At 40.2% G+C, this 26,426-nt stretch overlaps 1 pseudogene; it reads left to right on the top strand.

Annotated features, from left to right (window-relative positions):
• Window positions 1-2,856: 2,856 nt before the first annotated feature.
• LOC127452682 (serine/threonine-protein kinase 31-like) lies at window positions 2,857-25,804 on the top strand (annotated as a pseudogene).
• Window positions 25,805-26,426: the final 622 nt, after the last annotated feature.

The raw sequence follows: 26,426 nt of genomic DNA, 5'->3' as shown, positions 1-26,426 counted from the left end.
GCACTCACAACCCACAATTCTTTGCTTCAACGGAAATGTCTAAAAATAAATGACGCGAATTTGCCCGTAAATATGATGTTCAAACGCAAGTAATGTTAATTCCCAAGATGAAGTACCTCAGTAGATGGGTGCAGAGTATATGATATGTATAATTATATTAATATATAATTAAAATAAAGCATTAGACTAAAAGTACACCTTTAAAATCTATTTTCACATTTTAAACAACCTTCAAATGTGGTTAGGATTTCATGTGTTTTAGTCCTGTTTTGACTACAGAAAACCATTTGAGTCGGAGTGGCCAAAAAATATGATTTTTTTTTTCTGCCTGTGTGACCATACACTGTAAAAAATGTCTGTATGATGTCTGTAAAAAATGTCTGTATGATGTCTGTAAAGACTGCAAAAATAAATTGAACTGATTTTGGTAAACCATGTCCCAGATACTTTTAAAAACAGGGACTTCGTCGTTTAAATGCGAAAATTATTACGAATCAAAAATGCAATATGTGCTGAGAAACCAGGGTCAGTCTCAATAAAAACCTCAACATTAAGAACTGATATGAAATACAGTGCATCCGGGAAGTATTCACAGCGCTTCACTTTTTCCACATTTTGTTATGTAACAGCCTTATTCCAAAATGGATTAAATTCATTATTTTCCTCAATTCTACAAACAATACCCCATAATGACAACGTGAAAGAAGTTTGTTTGAAATCTTTGCAAATTTATTAAATAAAAAAAAACAAATAAATAAATTAAAAAAAAAAAAAAAAAAAACATGTACATAAGTATTCACAGCCATTGCTCAATACTTTGTTGAAGCACCTTTGGCACCAATTACAGCCTCAAGTCTTTCTGAGTATGATGCTACAAGCTTGGCACACCTATTTTTGGGCAGTTTCTCCCATTCTTCTTTGCAGGACCTCTCAAGCTCCATCAGGTTGGATGGGGAGCGTCGGTGCACAGCCATTTTCAGATCTCTCCAGAGATGTTCAATCGGGTTCAAGTCTGGGCTCTGGCTGGGCCACTCAAGGACATTCACAGAGTTGTCCCGTAACCACTCCTTTGTTATCTTGGCGGTGTGCTTAGGGTCGTTGTCCTGTTTGAAGATGAACCTTCGCCCCAGTCTGAGGTCCAGAGCGCTCTGGAGCAGGTTTTCATCAAGGATGTCTCTGTACATTGCTGCATTCATCTTTCCTGCGATCCTGACTAGTCTTCCAGTTCCTGCCGCTGAAAAACCTCCCCACAGCATGATGCTGCCACCACCATGCTTCACTGTAGGGATGGTACTGGCCAGGTGATGAGCGGTGCCTGGTTTCCTCCAGACCTGACATTTGCCATTCAGGCCAAAGAGTTCAATCTTTGTTTCTCATGGTCTGAGAGTCCTTCAGGTGCCTTTTGGCAAACTCCAGGCAGGCTGTCATGTGCCTTTTACTGAGGAGTGGCTTCCATCTGGCCACTCTACCATACAGGCCTGATTGGTGGAGTGCTGCAGAGATTGTTGTTCTTCTGGAAGTTTCTCCTCTCTCCACAGAGAAACACTGGAGCTCTGTCAGAGAGACCATCGGGTTCTTGGTCACCTCCCTGACTAAGGCCCTTCTCCCCCGATCGCTCAGTTTGGCCAGGCAGCCTGCTCCAGGAAGAGTCCTGGTGGGTCCAAACTTCTTCCATTTAAGGATGATGGAGGCCACTGTGCTCATTGGGACCTTCAATGCTGCAGAAATGTTTCTGTACCCTTCCCCAGATCTGTGCCTTGATACAATCCTGTCTCGGAGGTCTACAGACAATTCCTTGGACTTCATGGCTTGGTTTGTGCTCTGACATGCACTGTTAACTGTGGGACCTTATATAGACAGGTGTGTGCCTTTCCAAATCATGTCCAATCAACTGAATTTACCACAGGTGGACTCCAATCAATTTGTAGAAACATCTCAAGGATGATCAGTGGAAACAGGATGCACCTGAGCTCAATTTTGAGTGTCATGGCAAAGGCTGTGAATACTTATGTACATGTGATTTTTTTTTTTTTCGTTTTTTATTTTTAATAAATTTGCAAAGATTTCAAACAAACTACTTTCACGTTGTCATTATGGGGTATTGTTTGTAGAATTTTGAGGAGAATAATGAATTTAATCCATTTTGGAATAAGGCTGTAATATAACAAAATGTGGAAAAAGTGAAGCGCTGTGAGTACTTTCCAGATGCACTGTATATGATGGATGGCACAAACACATGCCATTCTAAACCTGAGATTCAAGACAGAGTCCTAATTGTCAAGCTGAGGCTCAACACTCAGGAGGTAAAGCCCCTAAGCTGTTTCTAATACCTCTGAATCCTCTGCCTTGAGGTGCAGCTCTTAAAGCCTTTGGCCCTTCACACCCTGCCAGTAATTAAAATAATTTGATACCAGAAAGTTAAACAATTGCTTCCTTAGAGTAAGAACAAACAGATGGAACAGTTGAATAAAAGATGACTTACATGGCTTTTCATTGCTAAGCTAATTTTATTAAAGTTAGGGCATCCCAGAAGTTTCAAATAGGCCCAAGACTCTTTGAAGAGAGAAGGCGTGGCATTTCTCCTCCAGCAAAGCTAAAGAAGAAAAATGGCTTTTTGCCAGCCTTGAATTTGCCCCGGATGTAATTGAAGTCAGCCAACTACTCGTATTCATGCCGTTTGAGGGATATTCTGGCAGAACTCTGCGGGGACAAAAGCCCCTTGACCTAAGGATATGCATTTAAAAAAGGACACAAATTGCAATTAGACTCTATTAATATTTTTCTATGTAATTATGGATTTAATGGACATTTAATGATTATTTAGTATAAAATGAGCAGGCCTACTTTGATCACAGGATGAATATACCCCCAGCCGGCAATGGATACCTCATCGACCACCATGTTGTTGAGTACACCTATCCTGTGTCCAGAGATGGAAATCAGATATCCAGAGAGGAGACCCATGAGAAGCCTGAGGTGAACTTGGCTTGCTTTCCTCCTAAGTTTTTCTGGAAGATGTTTAAGAAGCAGGCGAGTACAGCAGTGTCAGTAAAACTCATATCTGAACATAATTACAATGTGATACCTACTGAGAATCTTGGGGTTGTAGACAGCAGCCTTGTTCTGGAAGAGCTTAATGGTTTTAATTTCCGAAGGTTTTCCTGGAATTAAAGTGACAGTCAATACTCTCACCTTGCTCACATATAGCTTCAGTGTATTGTAGAAAGATTGAGATTCAAACTCACTCGACTTTGAGCCCTTGACAGCCCGTTTGTGGAACTTCATGTGTGTTAATGTCTTTGAGCTTCTTTCTCACTCGTCTCTGAATACGCAGCCTTGATGGCCATGTGAGCTGTGCGACTGGTGAAATCGTTCTGTTTAAAAACTTCAGAAAGGCCAATACGTCCAGTATGTATTGTCCAACAGTCATGATTGTCATATTACACTTTTGGAGGGTCTCCACCCACCTTAATCAAGGAACAGCAGGTTTAATTTGATTGACATATTTAGCCAATGTTATATTTTTGCAGTGCATCTAAATATTTCAAATTAGATAATATACTGTGAGTCTGAGGTCATATTCGTGAATCTAATCAGGAACCCTATCTAAGTTTCCAGTGCTCACTCATTAATCCACTTCATGTTGTTCAGAAAGCACAATGTTTTCATTGAAGGATTTCCTTTGGCCATGTAGAGAATGAAGTTTTTTTTACAGGATCCCTCTTCAATATTGTTTTCTATCTCGCTTTGCATTGGGGGCTATTACCCAAGCAATTCCTGCAGAAACCTCAGAGAAGTTTCTGTACACAAAAGAAAGAACACAGAGGTTGCAGTTATCATGTTGGTAATCATGCTTGCTAAGTTCCTCATTTGTAAGTAGCTTTGGATAAAAAGTTTCTGCGAAATGACTAAATGTAAATCATGGGTTTATATTTAGAATGACGCCAAGGTTGGGGACTGCATTTTGGGGGAACTTTGTATGAAGGATGCTTTTTCTAAGTTCTGTGAACTCAGCTTCAAGTTTTGCTTTCACTTTCCAAGAATTAATTTTTTTTTACATTGACCCTCAATGGCCAGTCCAGAGGCACAGCTGGGAGCACGACTAGTAGTAGAAGATACTTGGTTTGGATTGGTGAATATCTGCAAGACATAAAAAAAACTTGATCAAACAAGATCAAAGGTTAACCCTCCTATTGCGTTCGGGTCATTTTTGACCCGGGAGAGGTAGATCATTTTTAAATACCAAATAGTTTTTAGTTTGGAAACCAAATTTTGTGACTTTGTCAAGACTATAAAAATACAAATAATATTTTTTTCCCCCAGATTTTTTTAAATAAACTTTAAGAGATATAATCATTGAAAAAAAATGTTTGCATCTTTTGCGTTCATGGGTCAATTTTGACCCGAGCATCAACTGTGGATTTTCACATAATATTATGTATGTAGTTTTATTTGTACATCTATGAATGAGAGTTTTTCTTATAAACACATTACTCACATTTCTGTCTTTCCTATACTCTCACACACTCTTTTTTTATTTCTCACTGGGACTGCATCTTGTTTACAAACATGCACACACACATACACATACAGTCACACACATTCCTGTACAAAACAGACATAACAGATGTAACAAACATAACAAATAAACTAAATCAAAGGTACTACTGTCTAAAGGGGGTCTGGTGAGAGCTAAATAGTTTTTTAAAGGGGAAATTGTCCACATTTCACACTGCAGCCATTTGATGATTAACTAGCTTGCAGCATACTAATGCATCAACATTCGGCAGTTCATGCAAGTAAACAGAATAGATTTTGCTTAAAAAACATAGTAAAGCGAATTATGTGCTGAGTGACTCCAGCCAGGTCTCCAAAGCAACCAAATTGGCCCGGTTGCTAGGGAGGGTAGAGTCACATGGGGTAACCTCCCTGTGGTCGCTATAATGTGGTTCTCACTATTGGTGGGGCGCGTGGTGAGTTGTGTGTGGATGCCGCGGAGAATAGTGTGGGCCTCCACACGCGCTAGGTCTCCACGGTAATGCGCTCAACAAGCCATGATAAGATGCGCGGATTGACTTCTCAGACGCGGAGGCAACTGAGATTCGTCCTCTGCCACCCGGATTGAGGCGAGTCACCATGAGGATTTACAGCGCATTGGGAATTGGGCATACCAAATTAGGGAGAGAAAAAACAAACAAACAAAAAAAACAAACAAACAAAAAACATAGTAAAGATGTATTAAATGTTGTATACTTGAGGTGTACAGTTGTTTTGATGATGTTTAGTTGAAAAAAGAATATGTTGGTTTCATAAATTTTAACCACCAAGTTGTTTTGAGCAGTTATGAGCAAAAGGAAATTCATTCAAATTACTAGCAATTATCACTTTAGATGTTAATATACATTTTATATTATAAACATTTTACAGAAATGTTAATAAAAAAATATGTCTTCACATGTTTCACCCTGGGTTTGATGTAGTTAATGTATATTTTGAAATGTCAACGAATTTCTAATTGTTATTATTTCTAAAATAATGGCATATTAATTAGTAACTTTTATGTTTGTTAGTTAATATAACAAAAATATAAATCATTTTACATGCATGAACAGTTTAGAAGCCATCGGCTTATGAATGATTTATAAGCTTAAATTCCACCTTGTCAAAACTGACCTGCGAATGCAAAAGGTGTATGCAGATTCTGAACGCAACAGGAGGGTTAATCAATGTTTAAAAGGTTAATAAATAATGATTAAGTTTATTATAAAATACCCTAAATTTGTATCTTTCACTCCTTCAATGTAAACCTAATGGATTTTTTTCACCATCAAATGATTGGACAATCGATTGGGTATTAAATACCAGAATAGCAATTCCGCACTGTGTAGAAATTGTTAACATTTGTGTTCATCCTTTATGAAGTCAACTAAAATCTTAACAAAATTACTTTTTTGTGAGCATTGTTGGAGTCTCGTCTAGTTTAACCACTTTCTCCCTCGAGTGCTCTTAACACAAAGTTAAATAAGACAAGAAAAGAGACGACTTCGAATTAATTAGTAATCTGTCTGCATTTAAAATCCAACCATCCATAACCATTTAGCAATGTATTACGAAGTTGATTTATATAGTGCATTCCCTAGCGGCCGGAGTTTGCAATTCAATTTTGCGAAACAAAAATGACATTTTAAAACGGTCTTGTATTAAAGGTGTGCTTTATTCGTTTTAAGTTGACACTTAACTTAAACGAAATTCAGTTGGGTTTAAAATAGTTATTAAAATAATTGTTATTTTCATAGTGACATTTAAATGAACTAATTAGGATTTGTCTGCTTCACTCGTTTATTTTGTAGAGCTAAAAACTGACACAAGACAACAAAGATGCGATAAACCTGAACAAGACGCAAGCATTGCGAGCACATTTCTTATGATTCACAAGCCATAGATAAAACATACCACAATGTATCGATTCACACTAGTTAATTAACGCACTCCGTTGTTTGCACATACTAGTGACAGATTTCAGTAGCAGTTCAACGCCAATAAAAGAGGTAAGACAAATGGCATCACTTTCTATATAAAACTAGCCCGATACTGTCATTCTTCAGATGATGATGATGATGGCTGCTGCCATGTTGATGGTGATTTTAGGGAGATCTCATGGAGGAATCCGGGATAAAGCCTGAAAAAAGTAAGTTGCTGCTGTTCTTCTGGTTTCCGAAGTCGTTATGGCTTGTTTTTGCTTTACATGAGAGCTCACATCTCACAAACTTCGTGTATCGTTGTGATGATTCAGTGGAGCTGGTTGTTGTCACTCATGTTGTGGATGCCATCACGTTTTGGGCTTAGGTAGGCACTGTATTTACAAAACTATCTTAACTCATATTCACTCCTTTTGTCATTTAAAATGAATGCTTTGATTAAGCTGTTTACCTAATTGAATCAATACATGTAAGAGTTGTTTCAACATTTCTAAATCTCAAGAGTTGCAGGTTCCTGCATTTAAAGGGATAGTTCCCGCACAAATGAAAATTCTCTCATCATTTACTCACCCTCATGTCATCACAGTTGTGTATGACTTTTTTTCTTCTGCTGAACACAAATGAAAATTTTTAGAAGAATATTTCAGCTCTGTAGGTCCAAACAATGCAAGTGAATGGTGACCAAAATTGTTAAGGTCCAAAAGGAAATAAAGGCAGCATAAAAGTAATCCATAAGACTCCAGTGGTTAAATCCATGTCTTCAGAAGTGATATGATAGGTGTGGGTGAGAAACAGATCAATATTTAAGTCCTTTTTTACAGTCAATCACTTGCCTTTGACCAGTCCCGACCAGGTAGTTGAAAGTGAAAGTGTAGATTTACAGTAAAAAAGGACTTAAATATTGATCTGTTTCTCACCCAAACTTATATCGCTTCTTAAAACATGGATTTAACCACTGGAGTCCTATGGATTACTTTTCTGCTGCCTTTATGTGCTTTTTGGACCTTATAAGATCTTGTCACCATTCTCTTGCATTGTATGGACTGACAGAGTTTAAATATTTCTTCTAAAAAAATTTATTTGTGTTCAGCAGAAGGAAGAAAGAAATATGCATGTGCCAAAGTAAATATCTGCTAATTTATAAGCATAGTGACTAACCCACATTTCTCTGCATTTTTTAGGGAGCAGAAAACCCCCGTTGCACTCCATTCTGTGGAGAAACTAAATATTGACCAGGAACCTATAAAAGAGATCAAGCCACCAAAAAACAATGTAGACAAACAGCAGGATACTGAGATGAATGAGACAAAGGCTGAGCTGCAGGTGGCATTTTGTCATTCTTAAATGTTTTATTAATTTCAGTTTTTCACCAGATCCATTCCACATCTAAGCAACATGAAACATTGCCCAGTGGTCAAGAGATTTCAAGAGGGAAAAAAGCATAGAAACTCTACAGCATGTATTAATTAAAGAACTAAGGAGACATTTACAGATATACTGCTTTGTGGTCTCATTCCTGATGTTTAAAAATGCTTGCTATCATGATGCCACATGTAAGAAATCACACTTGATTGTATCATCAACCTCCTACATGTGAGAACATGCCTGAGATAATATGTGCCCCCTGTTTTATATACCCAGAGGATGAGAGAAGTGATAGAAGAGAAAGAGATGGATATCAAGAAGCTCAAAGATGATGGAAGTGCCATCCAGCAGCATGCAGCTCTCCTGGGGCAGCAGCTCGAGGAGGCCAAATTGGAGCTCCAGGTATCAGTTGGGTAGCACTGGGTGCTATATTTCACACTTGTATTTGTGAGATCGTTTGGGTGTTGATTGTTCAGTGTCTTTTAGACCATGCCATGGGATGATTACATAAAGGTTTATTCATAATTTGCAGACAGTGAAGGAGAGTTTTGAAAAGACAAAGGAGATTGACCGTAAGCATTCGACAAAAGATGCAGACAGAATTTTCCAGCTGGCTAAAAAAGTGGATTCTCTGAGAAAACTAAGGCAAGATTCTTCAGTAATAAAAAAGGAGATTTACTTACTGTTATACTGTTATCACTGTTTTTTGTTTTGTTTTGTTTTTTTTTTGTTTTTTTTTTGCAGCGTCCTAATGCACTTGCGAGACTCCAAAATCTTTATTTAAAATGTTGACAATTAGAAATAGAGTTTCTTAGATTATTACAAAATGTTGCTTTTTTATTCAACCTCATTCTTTATGCCCACCTACAATAGACATCAGGAAAGTTGTGTCCAGAAGGTAAGATATGATAGGCAAGGTATGATAAGATAGGTAAGGCAATATGACAATATACTGTATATCGTGCCGACTATATAAAGTATCAGTCAAATGAGATTTTGCTATATTGTGTATACTGCAATATTTAAATAACCATGTGTGCAGTGGTGGTGTATCCAAAAATGGGCAGAGCAAAATCTGTCTCGTGGCGATTATCACGCGTGGTAATCAACGAGTCAGTTTTACAAACTCAAAATGAAGCACATAAAACAATATTATAAAGGCCAAAAGATGCGCTCCGCATTAATTTGTTCAGAAAAAGTTTTTGCAATTAGTGTTTATATTTATGTGATATTTTCTTTTCTTCAAAAGTGTTTACATAATTTTGGATATTTTTCTCAGGAAGTGTTTAGTTTCATTGTATATTATTTGTATTTTTTGAGTTTCTTGAGGAAAGTGTATAATAATAATAATAATATATTATTATATATAATTGTTCAACATAGACTGAAATGTGGCATAATATGAAAATGGCACTGTGGTAAAGGTCTGCTTATAACCAAGTTTTTTTATTTTTTTTATTTTTTTTAAGTTCCAAATTAAGAGAAAGTTATATAAGAGGACATAGTTTTCATTTACACAGTATTTAATTCACTGACGGAATTATCCAAAAATAGCAATTGCAATATGAATATTTAATATATAAACCCATTTTTATTGATTTTCCAGAAAAAATTAACTATATTGTGATATACTGTATATTGTTATCGTGATATAAAATTACTCGTATTGTGATATAAGATTTTGGTCATATTGCCAACCCTACCTACAGGCAGCAAGCATTATTGCTATTATTATTATAATTGCCCATAATGAGAGTTAGCGGTTTGTTCTTAACCCCTAAACCTAAATATGAATTCAGTATCTTTGCATGTAGGAAAGGTGAGATTATAGTGGTATTGGAGCTGTGGTGATGAGCCTATGTGTGTTCTGTCAGATGGGGGAAATAGAGTCTCTAGTCTACAGCAGGAATGAGGCCCGCAATGCTCTCTCAGCCGCATTGGACAACTTCCTGCAGGAGGTGGACAAGCTGCCAATCAATGATCGCCTGGACAGGCTAAAGGTGTGTTATGAAAGAAAAGTCTTTATCCATTACTGTATTAGTTAGGTTAAAAACATACAAGTTATAATGATTCAACATGCACAGATTCTTCACTTGCTGATTTTCTTCACTGTGATAGTTTTGTATAGTTTGTGGATAAGTTTCCATATAGTATCAGATTATTTTTTACTTTGTTCTCCTGGGAAGAAAGTTTAGATCTGGCCTGCTTTGTGTCCCGATCCCATTCTCTCTCTCTTCTCTATCACTTTCCTGTCTCTTCCAAGTGTAAAAATTCCATACATGTAAAAAGTGTCAAACTTATGTGTAGAGAAGTGAACCACATTGTGCTTCAAGCATCACCAGCTTCCATTGCTGCCTTTTTAACTCAGCCATCTGGATCCGCAGGAAGTCGGGTCATCATTGACTGCAATATTTAGTTTAGTTATGCTGGAGGAACACACAGAGGAATACTCTTTTGAGAAGTTCTGTGAGTGGAAGAGACAGAAACACCAGAAAATCAAGAATGTGCAAAAAGCTACAGATGAGGCTCTCCTTGCCCTTAGCAACTGGGCAGCCAGACTAAGCAAAGTATGTTTGCTAATACAAACCACAGTGTAACTGTACAGTATTGAGGCACTTCATTATTTTTGTGCTCTATAAGTGGAGGCTCTTGTTCACGGCTGTATGAATCTTGTCAATTTTTGTGTTTGGAGAAAACATCACTGACAGAAGATGTTGCCGAAGGTGTGGGTGAGATCCTGTTGAATGCTGACACAGCCATGTGTGAAGAACTCACCACTGCGTTCTCTGTAAGTTTCTTCCATAATTTACATACTGCTCACAGAGTAGCAGCATTCCATTATGTAATCTTTTGCTCTCCTTTGTTTATATCTGAGACTTTTTGGGACAGCCTAATGGTTCTGTGTTGCTTATACAAAAGATTGCAAGTTCAGTCTTGAGGGGTTGACCCATGAACTGAAGAGTTACTGGTACACAGATCAGAGCACTGTTGCAAGAATCCCATAGTTAAGAAGTTAAGAAAGCCCTTAGTGATCATAGCCTTACAATTATAACCAAGGTTTTTTATTACTTGAAGGGATAGTTCACCCAAAAATGAATATTCTCTCATCATTTACTCACCCTCATGCCATCCCAGATGTGTATGACAAAGATTTTTGCAGCACAAAAGTAAACTATATGACTCCAGTGGTTTAATCCATGTCTTCTGAAGCGATCCAAATGGTTTTGATAATGAAACCCCTTTTTCACTATAAACCTTGACATCAGCAGTCTCTTTGGTGTTCATTATTTCAAGCTCGATTTCACTTCCTAGTGCCATCTAGCGCTCTGCACATGTGTCAAGCACTAGCAGTTGTAATCGAGCTTAAAATCATGATCGTGCCAAGAGACTGCAATTGCAATATGTACAGTGAAAAAGGAGTTACATTTGGTCTGTTCTCACCCAAAACCGATTGGATTCAGAAAACATGGGTTAAACCACTGGAGTCTTATGGATTACTTTTATGATGCCTTTATGTGCTTTTTGGACATTCTGAGTTTTGGTCACCATTCATTTGCATTGTATGGACCAACAGAGCTGAGATATTCTTCTAAAAATCTTTATATGTGTTCTGCAGAAGAAAGAAAGTCATACACATCTGGTGAGTAAATGATGAGAGAATTGTAATTTTTGGGTGAACTATTCCTTTAAGGAGTTTCTTACAATTGGAAACTTGAGTGGGGCACAACACCAGGTTGCTAAAAGGGACTTTCTCTGTAGTAAGTGCATTTCAACTAATTTTGGAATAGACAAATGGTCAATTTGGTTTACATTGTTTTCAAAGGAACAAGAAAGTCAGGAGAGGAAAATAGTGTTTAATGCCATTCACAAAGCCATGCAGGACATCCAAAGAGAGCAGAGGTTGTTAGAGGACATCAGGCAGAAGTATGAACGCAACACAAAGGTAAGAGAAGCTCCACTTTTACACCTGATAACTAGCATCCGTTTTCACAGGTACTTAATGCATGTAACCAGCATTTTGGTTTTGGACGGCTGATCTGATTTCCTGTTTGGGTTACTAAATGAATGCATGACCCTCTAAATCTGTTTTTTTTTTTTTTTCTCAAATGATACAAATGGAAAATCTTAATGGTGGATAATTGCAGCACTGATATTCTTTATACCTTTTATTTCTGCCAAGTCTCTCCTAGCAATAAAGAGATATCAGGACATTTTCGTGTCTTTTTCATGATGTTTAACCACAGTTTAAGCAGGAAGTGCAGCAGTGGGAGAACAGCCCTCCTAAAGCAGATGAGCTGTTTTTAGTGAAGAAGTGTATCAGGAGCCTGTGATCTCAGCTGCACTGGAAACTTGTAGAGGTCAGCTGTCTGGAGGAGGTGAGAACAGTACAACTTGAATATGCTCTGATAAACCACATTATGGGAATGTTGTTCACAAAATGAACTGACCTGTTTGAGGATTTCCTACAGCATGTTGGAAGTTAGTTATGGAGAGGGCTTAGCTGACCAGGGTCAAATATTAGTGATTTAGTTAATTTATGCTGATCTATTGCTTGATTAGTATATTGCCTATTCGGTAGTTGGCAGTGCTGATTGTATATAATGTTACTGATCAGTTTGAGTTTTTTCACAGGCAGAGGAGCTGGACCTGCCTGAGATTCTTAAGAAGAAGGAGGAGATTGCTGAGACAAGGAATGCTCTCTTTCGAGAAATCGGCCATGAGAAGAAGCAATATGTGTGTTTAGATGTACATAGTTATTTCAAATTTTCAGAAGATGCTGGGCAAAGATACTTTGAATGAACATGCCATATATCTAAAAGGATCTTCTAGTTTGAGGATGGCAGTCCTAACACAAACACCACTGAGAAATGCACAAACATGAATTATACACAATTCATGTTTGTGCCAAGATGAATGTTACATTTTACTTTTGCAATAGATTTGTAGTCTGTACAAAAAATAACAGATGTCTGAATTGTCAGTAATATGTTCATGTGCAGATAATGTTGTGTGACCTGGTGAACAGTGGCTTTCCGGAGCTACCGATGATCTACTCTGAAGCTGACATCAACAGCTACATGGTGACTACTACTTTTAGATCGTTAGTAAAAAAAAAATTTGTAAAGTGTACCCTGTTTTTTAGCTTGTGATAGTTATAGTTCACCCAAAAATGGAAATTCTCTGTATGACATTCTTTCTTCTGCTGAACACGAAAAAGGTTTTTTAGAACAATATCTCAGCTTTGTTGGTCATCACAATGCAAGTTAACAAGGTCCAAAAATCTGAAGCTCAAAAAGCACATAAAGGCAGCATAAAAGTAATCCTATAAGAATCCAGTGGTTAAATCCATGTCTTATGAAGCAATATGATAGGTGTGGGTGAGAAACAGATCAATATTTAAATACTTTTTTTTTTACAATAAATATCCACATTCACTTTCACTATTCTTCTTTTATTTTTGCCGATTTACATTCTTCATGCATATCGCCACACATAGCGCAGGGAGGAGAATTTATAGTCGAAACAAACACTGAAACAAATGATCATTTTAATTGCATTTGGATATTCGTTCCTTGCATATATGTGGTTTCAGAGCGCTGCAGGGCTGTTAATGAAGAGCTTTGACAGAGACATGTTTGACGCAGAGCCAATGAGAGAGCTGAGTGGGCGGAGACCTCTTCTGAGCACAGACTTCCAGGGACAGAAAGTAGTCCTGAAGGTCATTTATAGCCAAGTATACTCATTTGTCATGGAATCATATGTGGCATCTGCAAACCAGTGATGCTAGACCTTTTCTTATAACTAACTTCATGCTTCTGAGCCATATTTGCTATTACTTTTAACTAACTGGTCTCATGGTGATTTATAGTGGATGTATGAAGTCACATCACATTAACTATGGACATTTTCCATTAAGCTTGACAACCAGGTGTCCAAATACTTTCTTAATTTTGAAGATTTAACATTTTGTTTTATCATTTAAAACCACAAAAACTTATTTTTGTGAAATGTTTTGCTTGAAAAGTGTGCTTTTGTCTTTTTTTTAAAAAAAATTTTTATTTTATTAAATCATACAATAATAATGAAATGCAAAACATATATATATATATAAAATCAACATTTAAACCCCACAAACCCCCCTTCCCAACCCCGTCCCCCCAAAAAACAACCCTGTGGTCAAACATAAGTATTTAGAAATAAAAATCAAACAGACACACACACACATATATATATAATACATATACAAACATACATACATACAACCCAGTTCTCTATATGGCCATCCCCCACATCAATGACCGCCCCATCGCCCAGAACATAAAGTCTGGGGCAAAACGAAACCCAAGTGCCAACCACGTCGCACACAAAATTCTGAACCTTCGACCACAATTTCTGGATCTCGACACACCACCAAAAAACATGGGCCATGTCTCCATCCTCTGTCTGGCATCTCCAGCAGACCAAGCCTATACAGTCTAGAGGGGGTCCAATAAAATCTATGCAAAATTTTGAATTGTATAAGATGCACTCTTGCATCTCTAGATTCAGACTTAACGTTTTTAAGAATCTTAGCCCACACTCCTTCCTCCAATGCCAAGTTGAAATCTTTCTCCCAAACTCTCTTGAGAGAAGTTAAGGCTCTATCCCCCAGACTCTGAATTAACAGGGAGTAGTACACTGATGCCTCATGACCTTTTTCAAAAGCCGCAATCACCTCTCCCAAAGCATCTGCCTCCTTGGGGGGGTGTTCTACTCCCAAAAATAGTACAAAGCAGGTGGCGCAGTTGTAAATACTTATAAAATGTCCTGGTTACTTGCGTAACCTCCGTTCCCTGATGGAGGGAACGAGACGTTGTGTCGATGTAGTGACACTAGGGGTCACTCTTGGGAGCCCGAGACACCTCTGGTCTTTGATAAAAGGCCAATGAAAATTGGCGAGTGGTATTTGCATGCCACTCCCCCGGACATACGGGTATAAAAGGAGCTGGTATGCAACCACTCATTCAGGTTTTATACTGAGGAGCCAAGACAAGGTCCGGCCATTTCAGCGGGTAGTTCAGCGTTGTGGCAGGAGGGACACAACGTCTCGTTCCTGCAAGTAACCAGGACGTTCCCTATCTGTCACTCACTCAACGTTGTGTCGATGTAGTGACACTAGGGGTCCCTATTCGAAACGCCACAACTGGCTGAACTGTGTTATGTGAACTGGCGGTGTGTGACGGGCAGACCACTGTGTGCCTCATAGCCAGCACACCAGGCCGACACGTAACCTCCCCCAACATAGTTATGAGTGTCGAACGGCCCTTTGGGGACAAGTCGACTACCCAAGAGATAGAGACAGGCTAACCCAGTCATGGCTTCTTTTCCCCTTCTTTTTTTTCCACTCCCTAAAAAAGAAGGGGGATTATCCGACTGGGCCGCCAGGTCTAGTTGTGGGGTGGGAGGACACCGCGGAGACCATACCTCGCCCAAAGAGAGGGGGGGATATTTAAGTGGAAAAAATACGTCACATGGTCTTGATGACCATGTGGAGAGTCTCAAGGTAGATCCTACCCAACGGGGGAGGAGTTACTGCAAATATGGAGACTGGGGCAGAGGGGCTCTGCCCTAAGAAGATGCAGTTTGCCAACAGGGAAACGAATTAGCGGAAGATATATATCGCATGGGGTTACCTTACAGGGAACCGCCACATGCAGAGCACCTACCCCAGAACAGGGCTCTTGGTTAGCACGTGTACTGGGCCGGCAGTGAGTCTCTCTGAAAACTCGACTGCCACAGGGCTCGGAGGACGTCAACCAGGGAACGTAGTTTGTGAACACTACTGGGAAATAATGGCGCACGTCTTCAGATCAAAAGAGGTGGAAGGCACTATGTGCAAGCGATACACCCGCCCGGCTATCCCGGGCTTATCCACTTGCGTGCCACTACCTGGGAAGAAACCAGTTCCACCCGGAGGTTGCAGAACCTTGCAAAGGTGTTGGGTGTTGCCCAGCCCGCTGCTCTGCAAATGTCTGTTAGAGAGGCACCCCTGGCCAGGCCCCAGGAGGCCGCTACACCCCTGGTAGTATGGGCTCTTAGCCCTATCGGGGGCGGCATGTCCTGGGCGTGATATGCCATAGCTATGGCGTCAATGAGCCAGTGGGCGATCCTCTGCTTGGAGACAGCGCTTCCTTTCCGCTGTGCACCAAAGCAGACAAAGAGCTGCTCAGAGATCCTAAAGCTCTGCGTGCGATCCAAATAGATGCGTGATTCGCGCACCAGACACAGCAACGACAGGGCTGGGTCTGCCTCCTCCTGGGGCAGCACTCGCAGGTTCACCACCTGATCCCTAAAAGGGGTCCTGGGAACCTTGGGCACATAGCCCGGTCGGGGTCTTAGTATCACGTGAGAGTAGCCCAGACTGAACTCCAGGCACGTTTCGCTGACAGAGAACACTTGCAGTTCTCCTACCCTCTTGATGGAAGTGAGCGCAGTCACGAGGGCAGTCTTCAAGGAGAGTTCCTTAAGCTCAGCTGACTGCAAAGGCTCAAAGGGGGCTCTCTGTAGACCCTGAAGAACTACAGAGAGGTCCCATGAGGGAACGAGGCGCGGTCTGGAGGGATTCAGCCTCCTGGCGCCTCTCAGGAACCTGATGATCAGGTCGTGCTTCCCTAAGGACTTACTGTCGACTGTGTTGTGGTGTGCTGCTATGGCGGCAACGTACACCATCAAAGGTGGAAGGGGACAGCCGCCCTTCCAACCTCAACTGTAGGAAGGAAAGCACTGATCCGACTGCGCATCTCTGGGGGTCTTCCCGTTGGGAAGAACATCACTTAGCGAATAGATGCCACTTAAAGGCATACAGGCACCTCATAGAGGGGGCCCTAGCCTGAGTGATCGTGTCTACCACCGCGGGTGGTAGACCGCTTGGGTCGATTGCCCAGTCACAGGCTGATGCAGAGATGACGGAAATGCTTTCCCGGGCGGCCACGAGCGTCGGGCTAGAGTGGAACCCTCCGCTCTCCCCTGAACCCTCACGGCTCGATGATTGGTTCCTGGGCTCGCGGCGCCGCTCAAAGCAGCCACGCCCTGCTCCAGTGCCTTTCTTCCCGAAAGTGCACGAGGAGCTGACAAAATCGTGGGGGCACCTTTTACTGCCCGGTCCCAATTCCTCAGTTCCCCCGCCCTCACTACCCTCGATGGCGGGGCGGCCAGGGGCTATACGGCGAATCCCCCGGTGGATAAGGCGCTCGTGGTGAAAAGCCTGTTCACCGATGCTGCGCTCGAGAGCTCATCATCTTCGCGGGCTCCGAACAAGAGGCCAGACTCGCTGTGAGACGAGCCAGCGGACTCATCCGGAAGCCCGACTGGGGCAGACGAGCGTGCTGGGGAATGGGAGGTCCGCGGGAGGATATCCGGCGGAGACTATCCCATTGGGGTCTCCAAATCACCCCCAGTGCTAGCCACGCTGGCCTCATACCCATAGGTAGAAGGACCGAGGCGGGGAGCCGCTGGGGTGGCTTGCTTTCTTACGAAAGCAAGCCGCGACCGCAACGTTGCCATGGTCATGTTCTCGCAGTGAGAACATGAACCATCCACGAAGGCTGTCTCCATGTGGGTCGTGCCCAGACACGAAAGACAGCGATCATGACCATCCGAAGTTGAGAGATAACGACCACAATCAGGAATAACACACAATCGGAAAGGCATCTTTAAATAGACGTGTCTTTAAAAAGACATTCCATGTGTGCCACTCTTTTAGAGAAATATACTCTTTTAGAGAATTAAACTCTTTCAGAAAATATACTCTCTTTTTTCTGCCGAAGCACCCAGGGGCGTTCTCTTCAGTGCACCAGTGCAGAGGAGGGAGAAGCTGCTGAAATGCGCCGTCAGATCCAGCAGAGGTGAATGAACAGTAGAAATTCAGCTCAATGAGCATGACCGTTCGGCTCCGAAGAGAAAATCTGAATGAGTGGTTGCATACCAGCTCCTTTTATACCCTTATGTCCGGGGGAGTGGCATGCAAATACCACTTGCCAATCTTCATTGGACTTTTATCAAAGACCAGAGGTGTCTCGGGCTCCCAAGAGTGACCCCTATTGTCACTACATCGACACAATGTCGAGTGAGTGACAGATAGGGAACTGAGGTCTGGGGATCCCAAAATGTTGGACCAAGTTTTCAAACGATCTCAAACCTCCACTTTCATATAGGTCACAGAGTGTAGCAACCCCCCTCATAATCCACTCTGGCCAGCAGAAAGGGGACTTGCCAATACACAATCTTGGGTTCTGCCATATGCTCAAGGCAACATTTAAATAAGTGTCCAGTTTAAACAATCTGGACACTTTAGTCCATACCGAGTGTAAATGCGAAATAACGGGGTGTAACTTTTCCGATTAGTTTGATAGAGATGCTTTGTAATGGCAAAATAGGGGCAAGAACTGCCTGTTCAATAACAAACCAGGGAGGGGCTGTCTCAGGTGGAAGTAACCAGTGAGCCAAATGTCTGAGACTGAACACATAGTAATAAAACAAAATCTTGGGTAGGCCTTGCCCACCTTTGTCTATCAGCCTATGTAACTTATTAAACTGCAATCTGGGACGTTTACCATTCCAAATGAAGGACTTCGCTATGCTATCAAATTGCTTGAAATAAGAGAGGGGGACATCTACAGGGAGAGATTGTAGCAGGTAGTTACATTTTGGAATACAATTCATTTTAATAACATTAACCTTCCCAATCATCGATAAATGTAATGAAGCCCACCTGCCCACATCGCTCGAAAACCTGTTTATTAAAGGGTCAAAATTAACACTAACTAAATCACACAAAAATGTTGGGAATAAAATCCTCAAATACTTAATGCTCTGTTTGGGCCACTGGAAGGCACCCGGCTAGAAAGCCGTTACTGGAAAGTAAGCTGTCAGAGCCAATGCTTCGGATTTAGACCAATTGACTTTGTATCCTGGGAACTTGGAAAAGGAATGAATAATTCTGTGGAGGCAAGGCATAGATCTAGTAGGTTCAGAGACAAATAATAAAATATCATCTGTGTAAAGCAGAAGCTTATGCGCCACACCTCCCGCATCCACCCCTGGAAAATCATCCCCCTTTCTTATTGCAGCTGCTAATGGTTACAGGGCAAGACAGAACAATAATGGGGACAGAGGGCAACCCTGTCGAGTGCCCCTATCCAGAGTAAAATAATCTGAAATGAATCCATTTGTTTGTACCACTGCTACAGGGTGTCTATAAAGTAACTTAATCCAACCCCGTACTCCCAAACCCATACTTTTCCAAAATCTTAAAAAGATAATCCCATTCTACCATATCAAACACCTTTTTGGCGCCAAGTGAGATGGCAGCGACCGGAGACTGATCATTCGCTACTGACCACATGATATTGATGAGACGCCTGGTGTTATCAGAAGAGCTGCAGCCCTAAATAAACCCCACTTGATCTGTATATATAAGAGATGTCATAACTTATGCCAAAATTTTTGACAAACTTTTTACATCTAGTTGGATCAGGGAGATTGGACGGTAACTTTAACACTCACTTGGATCTTTGTCCTTTTTAAAAATCAGACTGATCCGGGCTTGTGTCATGGTTGGAGGAAGCTTTCCATTCTTTAATGATTCAGTATAAACTTGTAGCATAGGATCTAAAAAATTCTGCGGCAAAACCATCTGGTTTTGTCTGGAGCCTTGCCAGTAGGTAGGGACTTTATTACCTCGTCAAGCTCCTCCAAGGTTATCTCAGAATCAAGAGCTCAATCTTCAGTTTAGGAATATCTAATGGTTCCACAAAGTTTCTAATATCCTCATCAGTAGACAAAGACGTGGAACTATAAAAATCAAGATAGAACTCTTTAAAGGCATTATTAATATCAATATCAATGAGGTAAAAATTTCACCACCAGCAGATTTCACTGAGGGAATGACAGAAAGAGACTCTCTCTGCTTTATATATCTAGCCAAAAGTTTTCCTGCTTTGTCCCCTGACTCAAAATATGACTGTCTTGCCCTGAATAACCAAAACTCCACTTTCTGCAACAAAATAGTATTATATCTATATTTCAATCGGGTCAATTCTCTGAGGCCATCAGATGACATACAGCGCTTCAGCTCTGCCTCTGCACTTTTAATATTTCCTTCCAACTCCACGAGTTCTCGTGCTTTGGATTTTTTAATGAATGAGGCATACTGTATGATCCGACCCCTAAGAACCGCCTTAAGTGCCTCCCAAGCCACGCCCACAGAGGATACCGAGGGTCTCCATATAAACACTGATTTCAATCTTTAACATTTGTTGGAAATCAGGATTTTGCAAAAGGGACACATTAAGGCGCCAACTATATGATTTCTTTTTCTCCATATGCGGCAACACCTCTAAACTCAGGGCGTGATCCGAGACTAAAATGTTTCCAATTGAGCAATCAACAACAGATGAAATGAGGGATTTGGATATAAAATAAAAACTATTCTAGAATAAATCTTATGGACTGATGGAAAAAAATTTATAGTCTCTACCAGATGGGTTCAGAAGTCTCCAAATATCTGTAAGACCAAGATATTTACACGTCCTGTGAAGTGTCACTGTTGCTCTAGGGGGCTTACACACTTTTGCTTCACTATGATCAATGACTGAGTCCATCAAAAGATTAAAGTCTCCTCCCAAAATTATATCATGAGGGGTGCCAGCGGCTTGCAACATCCCTTCAAGATCTATAAAAAAGCCCTGATCATCAGCGTTAGGTGCGTAAATATTAGCCAAAATCAGACTTTGCCCCTGAATTTCTGCTAAAACAATAATGATTCATCCAAATTTATCATTAAACTGTTTGAGACATTTGAATTGTAAATGTTTATTTACCAATATAATGACTCCCTTGCTCTTACTTGACTAAACACTAAAGAATACATGTCCACCCCATATCTTCCCAAATTTTTCAGCTTCCTGTGGGAAAAAAATGCGTTTCTTGAAGAAACACTATATCATATTTCTTACTTTTAAGAAAAGAAATAACCTTCCTTCTTTTTATGGGGTGCCCCAACTCATTCACATTCCATGTGGAGAGAGATTGTACACTCATACCAACATTCAACATTTTGATATAATAGAAAAAATAAATTGTGTGCCAAAGACAAAATTATGAAGACCACATTTCAACATTAATGCAACAATAAAACCCCGAACTTCCCCCGAACAAAACAAACAGAAAAAAGAAAAACGTGCGCATTAACCCCGCACACGACAGCGCCAACCGGCGTCAATCCCTTTAAACTCAGAGTCCATGTACGCCTAAGAGAGCCCCCATGACAACTTTGCCATTGGATTGCTCAATTTTGCCTCACAAATTTGTAAGGCAAAATTACATAACATCAAATATTTAGTAAAACAAATCCCAGCCAATAGGCAGAATAAACACAAAGAACGTGTAGACTCATTCATAGAACTGTCTCGAAGGTGTGTTCCTTCACAAAACAAATTCCAGCCGATATAAAGCCATTCAGTTTCCTCAGTCAGACAAACAAATCTTCAGTGAGCCATCTGATGAGTGCAGCAGATGACATAATCATTCCAATGTCCCACAAAAATACTCCACAAATCATACTCCAGCCAACAGGAGGCATAAGCACAAGGAACTGACAGATTCATACATAACTGTCCCGAAGTAGTGTTATTTAACAAAACAAGCTCCAACCGCTAGGCACAAAACCAACACAAAAGGAAACGAAACACGCATCCCGGTTCCTCGGATGGTCAAGAGCCAGTTCACTCGGAGGCCGCATAAAAGTAAATCCCATGATTTACACAGTCCGCCAACTTTATAAAAGACATCCTTTGTGTGGGCATGTAGATATTTTGCGGTCATCCGTAGTGTCTATTCTCAATCTGCCTGTGAACTTCATTGTAAAAGTGATCTTCCATCAATGCAAAAGTTTCTTTAAGGAAAAGTGTTAATCCACAAAACAAAACAAACTCCAACCACTCGGCAGAGCCAACTCAAAAAGAAATAAAAATGGCGCCCAGCTTCCTCCGAAAGCCAGAGTATGTACTGTGAGTCAATCCACTCACAAGAAAAACACCCAATGGTTACTCACCCATTGTTTCAATAAAAGACATTGCCTGATTGGGACATGTAAATACTTTGCTGCTGTCCTTGGTGTTTATTCTCTTTCTGGCCGGAAACATCAGAGCAAAAGTGATCTTCCACTGATGTAAGAGTTTCTTGCATTCCTTAAACCGATCGCGTTTCTCTCTTGTCGAGTTTGCAAAGTCCGGGAACAAGAAAATATTCCTTTCCTTTGCTCCTCGCCTGGCGCAACACGAGATCTTTATCGGATGATCTCAAAAATTTGGCCAGAATTGATCTGGGCCTGTCTCCCTCAGCAAATCTGTGAGCTGGGACTCTGTGAGCTCGCTCGATTTCCAGCTTGTGGCCTGTTATGTCGATCAGACTTGGGAAAAGCTCGTCTAGGAATTTCACCATATCTCTGCCCTCCTCATGCTCAGGAATTCCAACAATTCGAATGTTATTCCTGCGGCTTCTATTCTCAAGATCTTCAAGCTTTTCAAGAACACGTTCCAAATCAACTTTGGTCACGGGCGGATTAGCAGCTAATTCCCTCTCTGATGCCTCCAAATATTCGATTCGTTTTTCAACATCTGTCACTCTTGTGACTAGCTCAGATAATTTTATTTCCATCGCCGTAATCAATCGACGTATTACAGCAAGATCCTCCAAGTTCGCAAGTACCTTCGTCAACATCACTGACATGTTGGACAGTTGATGCTGGATTCCTTCTCCCGCCGCACCATCCAAATCGAGTCCCTGGTCCACAGGCCTGTCTGGGCTTTCATCTTGAACCCATAAGTGTCTTTTAATGTCTCCAGAGCCCAAGGATTTTGACTTCTTTGCCATGTTTACCTCAAACAGTAAATGTGTAACTGGGTGTATCGAATTTCACCAGATTATATCATGAAAATAATAAAAAAAATTAGCAAAGTGCGCAGAGCTGTCTCTCACACGTCTGCCCTTCGCATGGCGTCACGTGGCTCGCTTTTGTTATCTTAAATAATTTGGCTCAATAATTTGGTAGCTAATGCAATGACATTTACACATGTTTAACTGTAGCTTGTTTCCAAACACAGTACACTAAGACATGCTAACTTCGCTAAATGTTTATTAGAGATCTGGGTTATTTCTTACAGTGCTACACCATAGATGAAGAATCAGAGGAGAAGATGCTTAAACAGGTTGCCCAGTATCACAGAGCTCAGCAGCAGAATCCATCCACAACTGTGCCACTTTTGGCCCTGTTTTACGGCCAAAAACAGTCCTCTCTCTTTTTCTTCTTCTGTATATGTTATTAGTTTAATATTAGGTTCAGACTTTATATTTGAGTGTGGAACCTCAGTACGTTTCAATTATGTTCCTGCTCTGTGGCATTTATACCAGTGTATGTGTAAAATGTGTTCTGTTTTTATCCAGTCCGATCCACTGGCATACATTATGGTACCACACTACTCTAATGGAAATCTCAGAGCCATTCAGAAATCCTCCCCCCTGTCCCTTTCAAACCTGTGTGATAAAATCACTTACTAACCTTTTCTGTATAAAGTTGGATCCAATTTTACAACTTTGCCGCCATGATGATGTAATGTTGCAAACCCTAAAACCCTAAAAGGTCTGTAAAAAGTATGATTAAAACAACTTTGCAGCTCAAATAATACATGATTTTTAACAGAAGAATTAATGTAAGTGCTTTTTATTATTAAAGCTTCATATTTCTGCCTTTAAACCCTCCAAACATTGGCCACATTCACTTCCATTGTAAATGCCTTACTGTAACCTCCATTTTTGCTTTTTTTAAAAGGAGAGATGAGTCAAAATGATCTTTTATTGATAATCAATATTGTGCCACAAATGCTGTCGATTGAGCTTAACTTGACTTGAACCCGGATTATTCCTTTAATGGTGTGATACACAAATCTGATCATCTGTTTGTTCTACATATGGCAAATGGTAAAATGTTCAGAAAAAACTGTTTGAAAACATTATTATTGTCATTAATTTTGCTACTGCATTTGGTGATGCTAGTGGTGCAGAAATGACACCGTTCACCATTAAAATTGAAGAATTAGTACTAGCAGATAGCATAAAGGGTATACAATCATTATTTGCTAACTACATAAAAATGTGAAAAAAAACTGTTGATTGACTTCCGATGTGGTGTTGTGGCCCTGTAGGAGATTAGGAAGGTGATGAAAGGCGTAACTTTGGGTCTACAGAATCTACATGCAGCGTCTGTTACTCATGCATCTCTACACCCCAACAATGTGTTTGTCATTGGCCGAGAGAATGGCATTTTGAGGGATAATGATCTCACAAAAACACCCGTAAGTGGCACAAACACCCGTAAAAGGTCCATTAACATTATTGATTAATTTACCTTTCAAACTAAATGGAAACAGAATTCACTTTCTTCAGTATTGAGCCTCAGAATTAATGATCCTTAATGTTTGTGTTTTACTCACAGGAGCAGAGGGCAACTGACAGCGGGATGGTTGCTGGCTCCATCAGTTTGGTGGCTCCAGAGTTGAGGCATGGTCAGCCCCCCTCCCCAACCAGCGACATGTATGCGTTTGGAGGCATCATGCTTTGGGTAGAACTATTGCACAAATCTTTCTCTTCTTTTTAGTTATTACAGTGTACATGGAATGAATTGCCACTGTGCAGCGCTAAGTCTTTTTCTATTAGTTAAGTGGAATTATTTGTTCACAGCTGCATGTTCCAGACTTCAATGGAACTATAGAGAGTGAGCATCATCATGAAGAGTTCATCAGATTGCATCTGGTATGTTGAATCTAAGAGCTGTTTAACATTAGTTTAAAATGATTACTCAACAATTATTCAGACTTTTCTAATGTGTCTCTGACAGGATGCCAACTTGCAAGTTCTCCTCTCAAAGCTGCTGGTTTCCTCTGAAAAACTTTCTGCTCCTGACACTCTTAAGCATGACTACTTCCTCTCAGCTGATATATAAGTGAATTTTTTCATATTTGCATTGTTTTTCTTTATATTTTTTGTTGTAAAAACAAAAACAAGAGGTAATTGTTTGTTCTTTTACATGCCGTTTTGTGTTCCTAGAATAAAAGACAGTAAATATAAAGAGGCAGAATAAAGTGAAAATCTTTGTCACTCTGTGCATCAGAGAGGTGCAGTTTCTGGTCGTAAGAAGTTTAGTTTCTCAATTTTGGCTTTGTGATATTTTGTCCTTTTCCAGCCTGGATCTCAGTATAACGGGGAAGGCTGTCAGCTGCAATCCCAGTTACAGACAAGCACCTTCTTTGAAACTGCCCAGTTCGAAAATTGTCTCCATATTATTTCCCATCTGTAGCTGGTTGAAGGGTTTTTATAAGTTTCGAGTCTCTTGGATCTTTTTCAGTCTCATCATAATGACACATTGACAGAGCAGAAAACCTATGAAAGGACTGGAATCTTCATTGGAATGACAGAGTATCATTCATTCTTTATGTTCCTTCAACTTATTTGTGAGGAAAGAAGACGGCTCATTCTCATTAGTGCATGCTTTGACCACAACACAGTCAACCTGCTGTAAAATGTGATTCTTGACCTTGGATAGGCATCTCTCCAGTGAAGTTGGTACTCCAATAGCCTCTTGAAAAAAGTCAGCATTTTCTGTGTTTTTCAAACACATCAGTCCCAACACTGTTGAAAGTTACAATGTATGCCATTTATGCAGATGCTTATCAGAGAGAAGATGTTATCAGTTATGTGAAAGACACAGTTTCAGTAATTGGAAGTCACTGCTCTTGTCTTACTGGTGAAGATACATGGCTGACCCAAGGTTGTTTAGTAATATAGGACTGCAGAGCTTTATCCGTTTCCAAATAAAGGGTTAGTTCACCCAAAAATGAAAATCCTCTCATCATTTAGTCACCCTCAAGCCAGCCCAGATGTGTATGACTTTCTGTATGACACATTTAAAGAAAAATAAAAAAATAGCTCAGTAGGTCCTTAAAATGCAAGTGGATGGTGATCAAGATCACAGTCAGCATACACGTCATCTATACGACTCCAGTGTTTAAATTAATGTCTTCTAAAGCAAAACGATCACTTTTGGTGCAAAAAAATATCAATATTTAAGTACTTTTTAACTATAAATCATCACTTTTGCAGCAGTAGTATGGATACCATTTATGCTGACTGTGTGATTTTTGGTGCTTCAGAAGTCTGAACACCATCCACTTGCATTTTACGGACCTACTGATATTTTTCTGTTTTTCTTCTAATGTGTTCTGCAGAAGAAAGTCACACATCTGGGATATCATGAGGGTGAGATTTTTCATTTTTGGGTGAACTATCCCTTTAAGACTGAGGTAATATTTAATACACTTTACATCCAGCAATTTAACCATGAAAATTAGATAAAACGCATTCACAACCAAATATCCTGTGTTTTCGTGAAAGATCAATTGAGGAGCTGTATTTTTAAATTCTGTATTATTCAAGGGTTGGATGCGTGTAATTCTGTTTTAATTGCCTGACAGCCAAACTGAATCTTCA

The sequence above is a fragment of the Myxocyprinus asiaticus genome, chromosome 15, assembly GCF_019703515.2.
Source record: "Myxocyprinus asiaticus isolate MX2 ecotype Aquarium Trade chromosome 15, UBuf_Myxa_2, whole genome shotgun sequence".
Lineage (NCBI taxonomy): Eukaryota > Metazoa > Chordata > Actinopteri > Cypriniformes > Catostomidae > Myxocyprinus > Myxocyprinus asiaticus.
The sequence above is the reverse complement of the archived record's forward strand: the minus strand, read 5'-3'. Positions and strand labels throughout refer to the sequence as shown.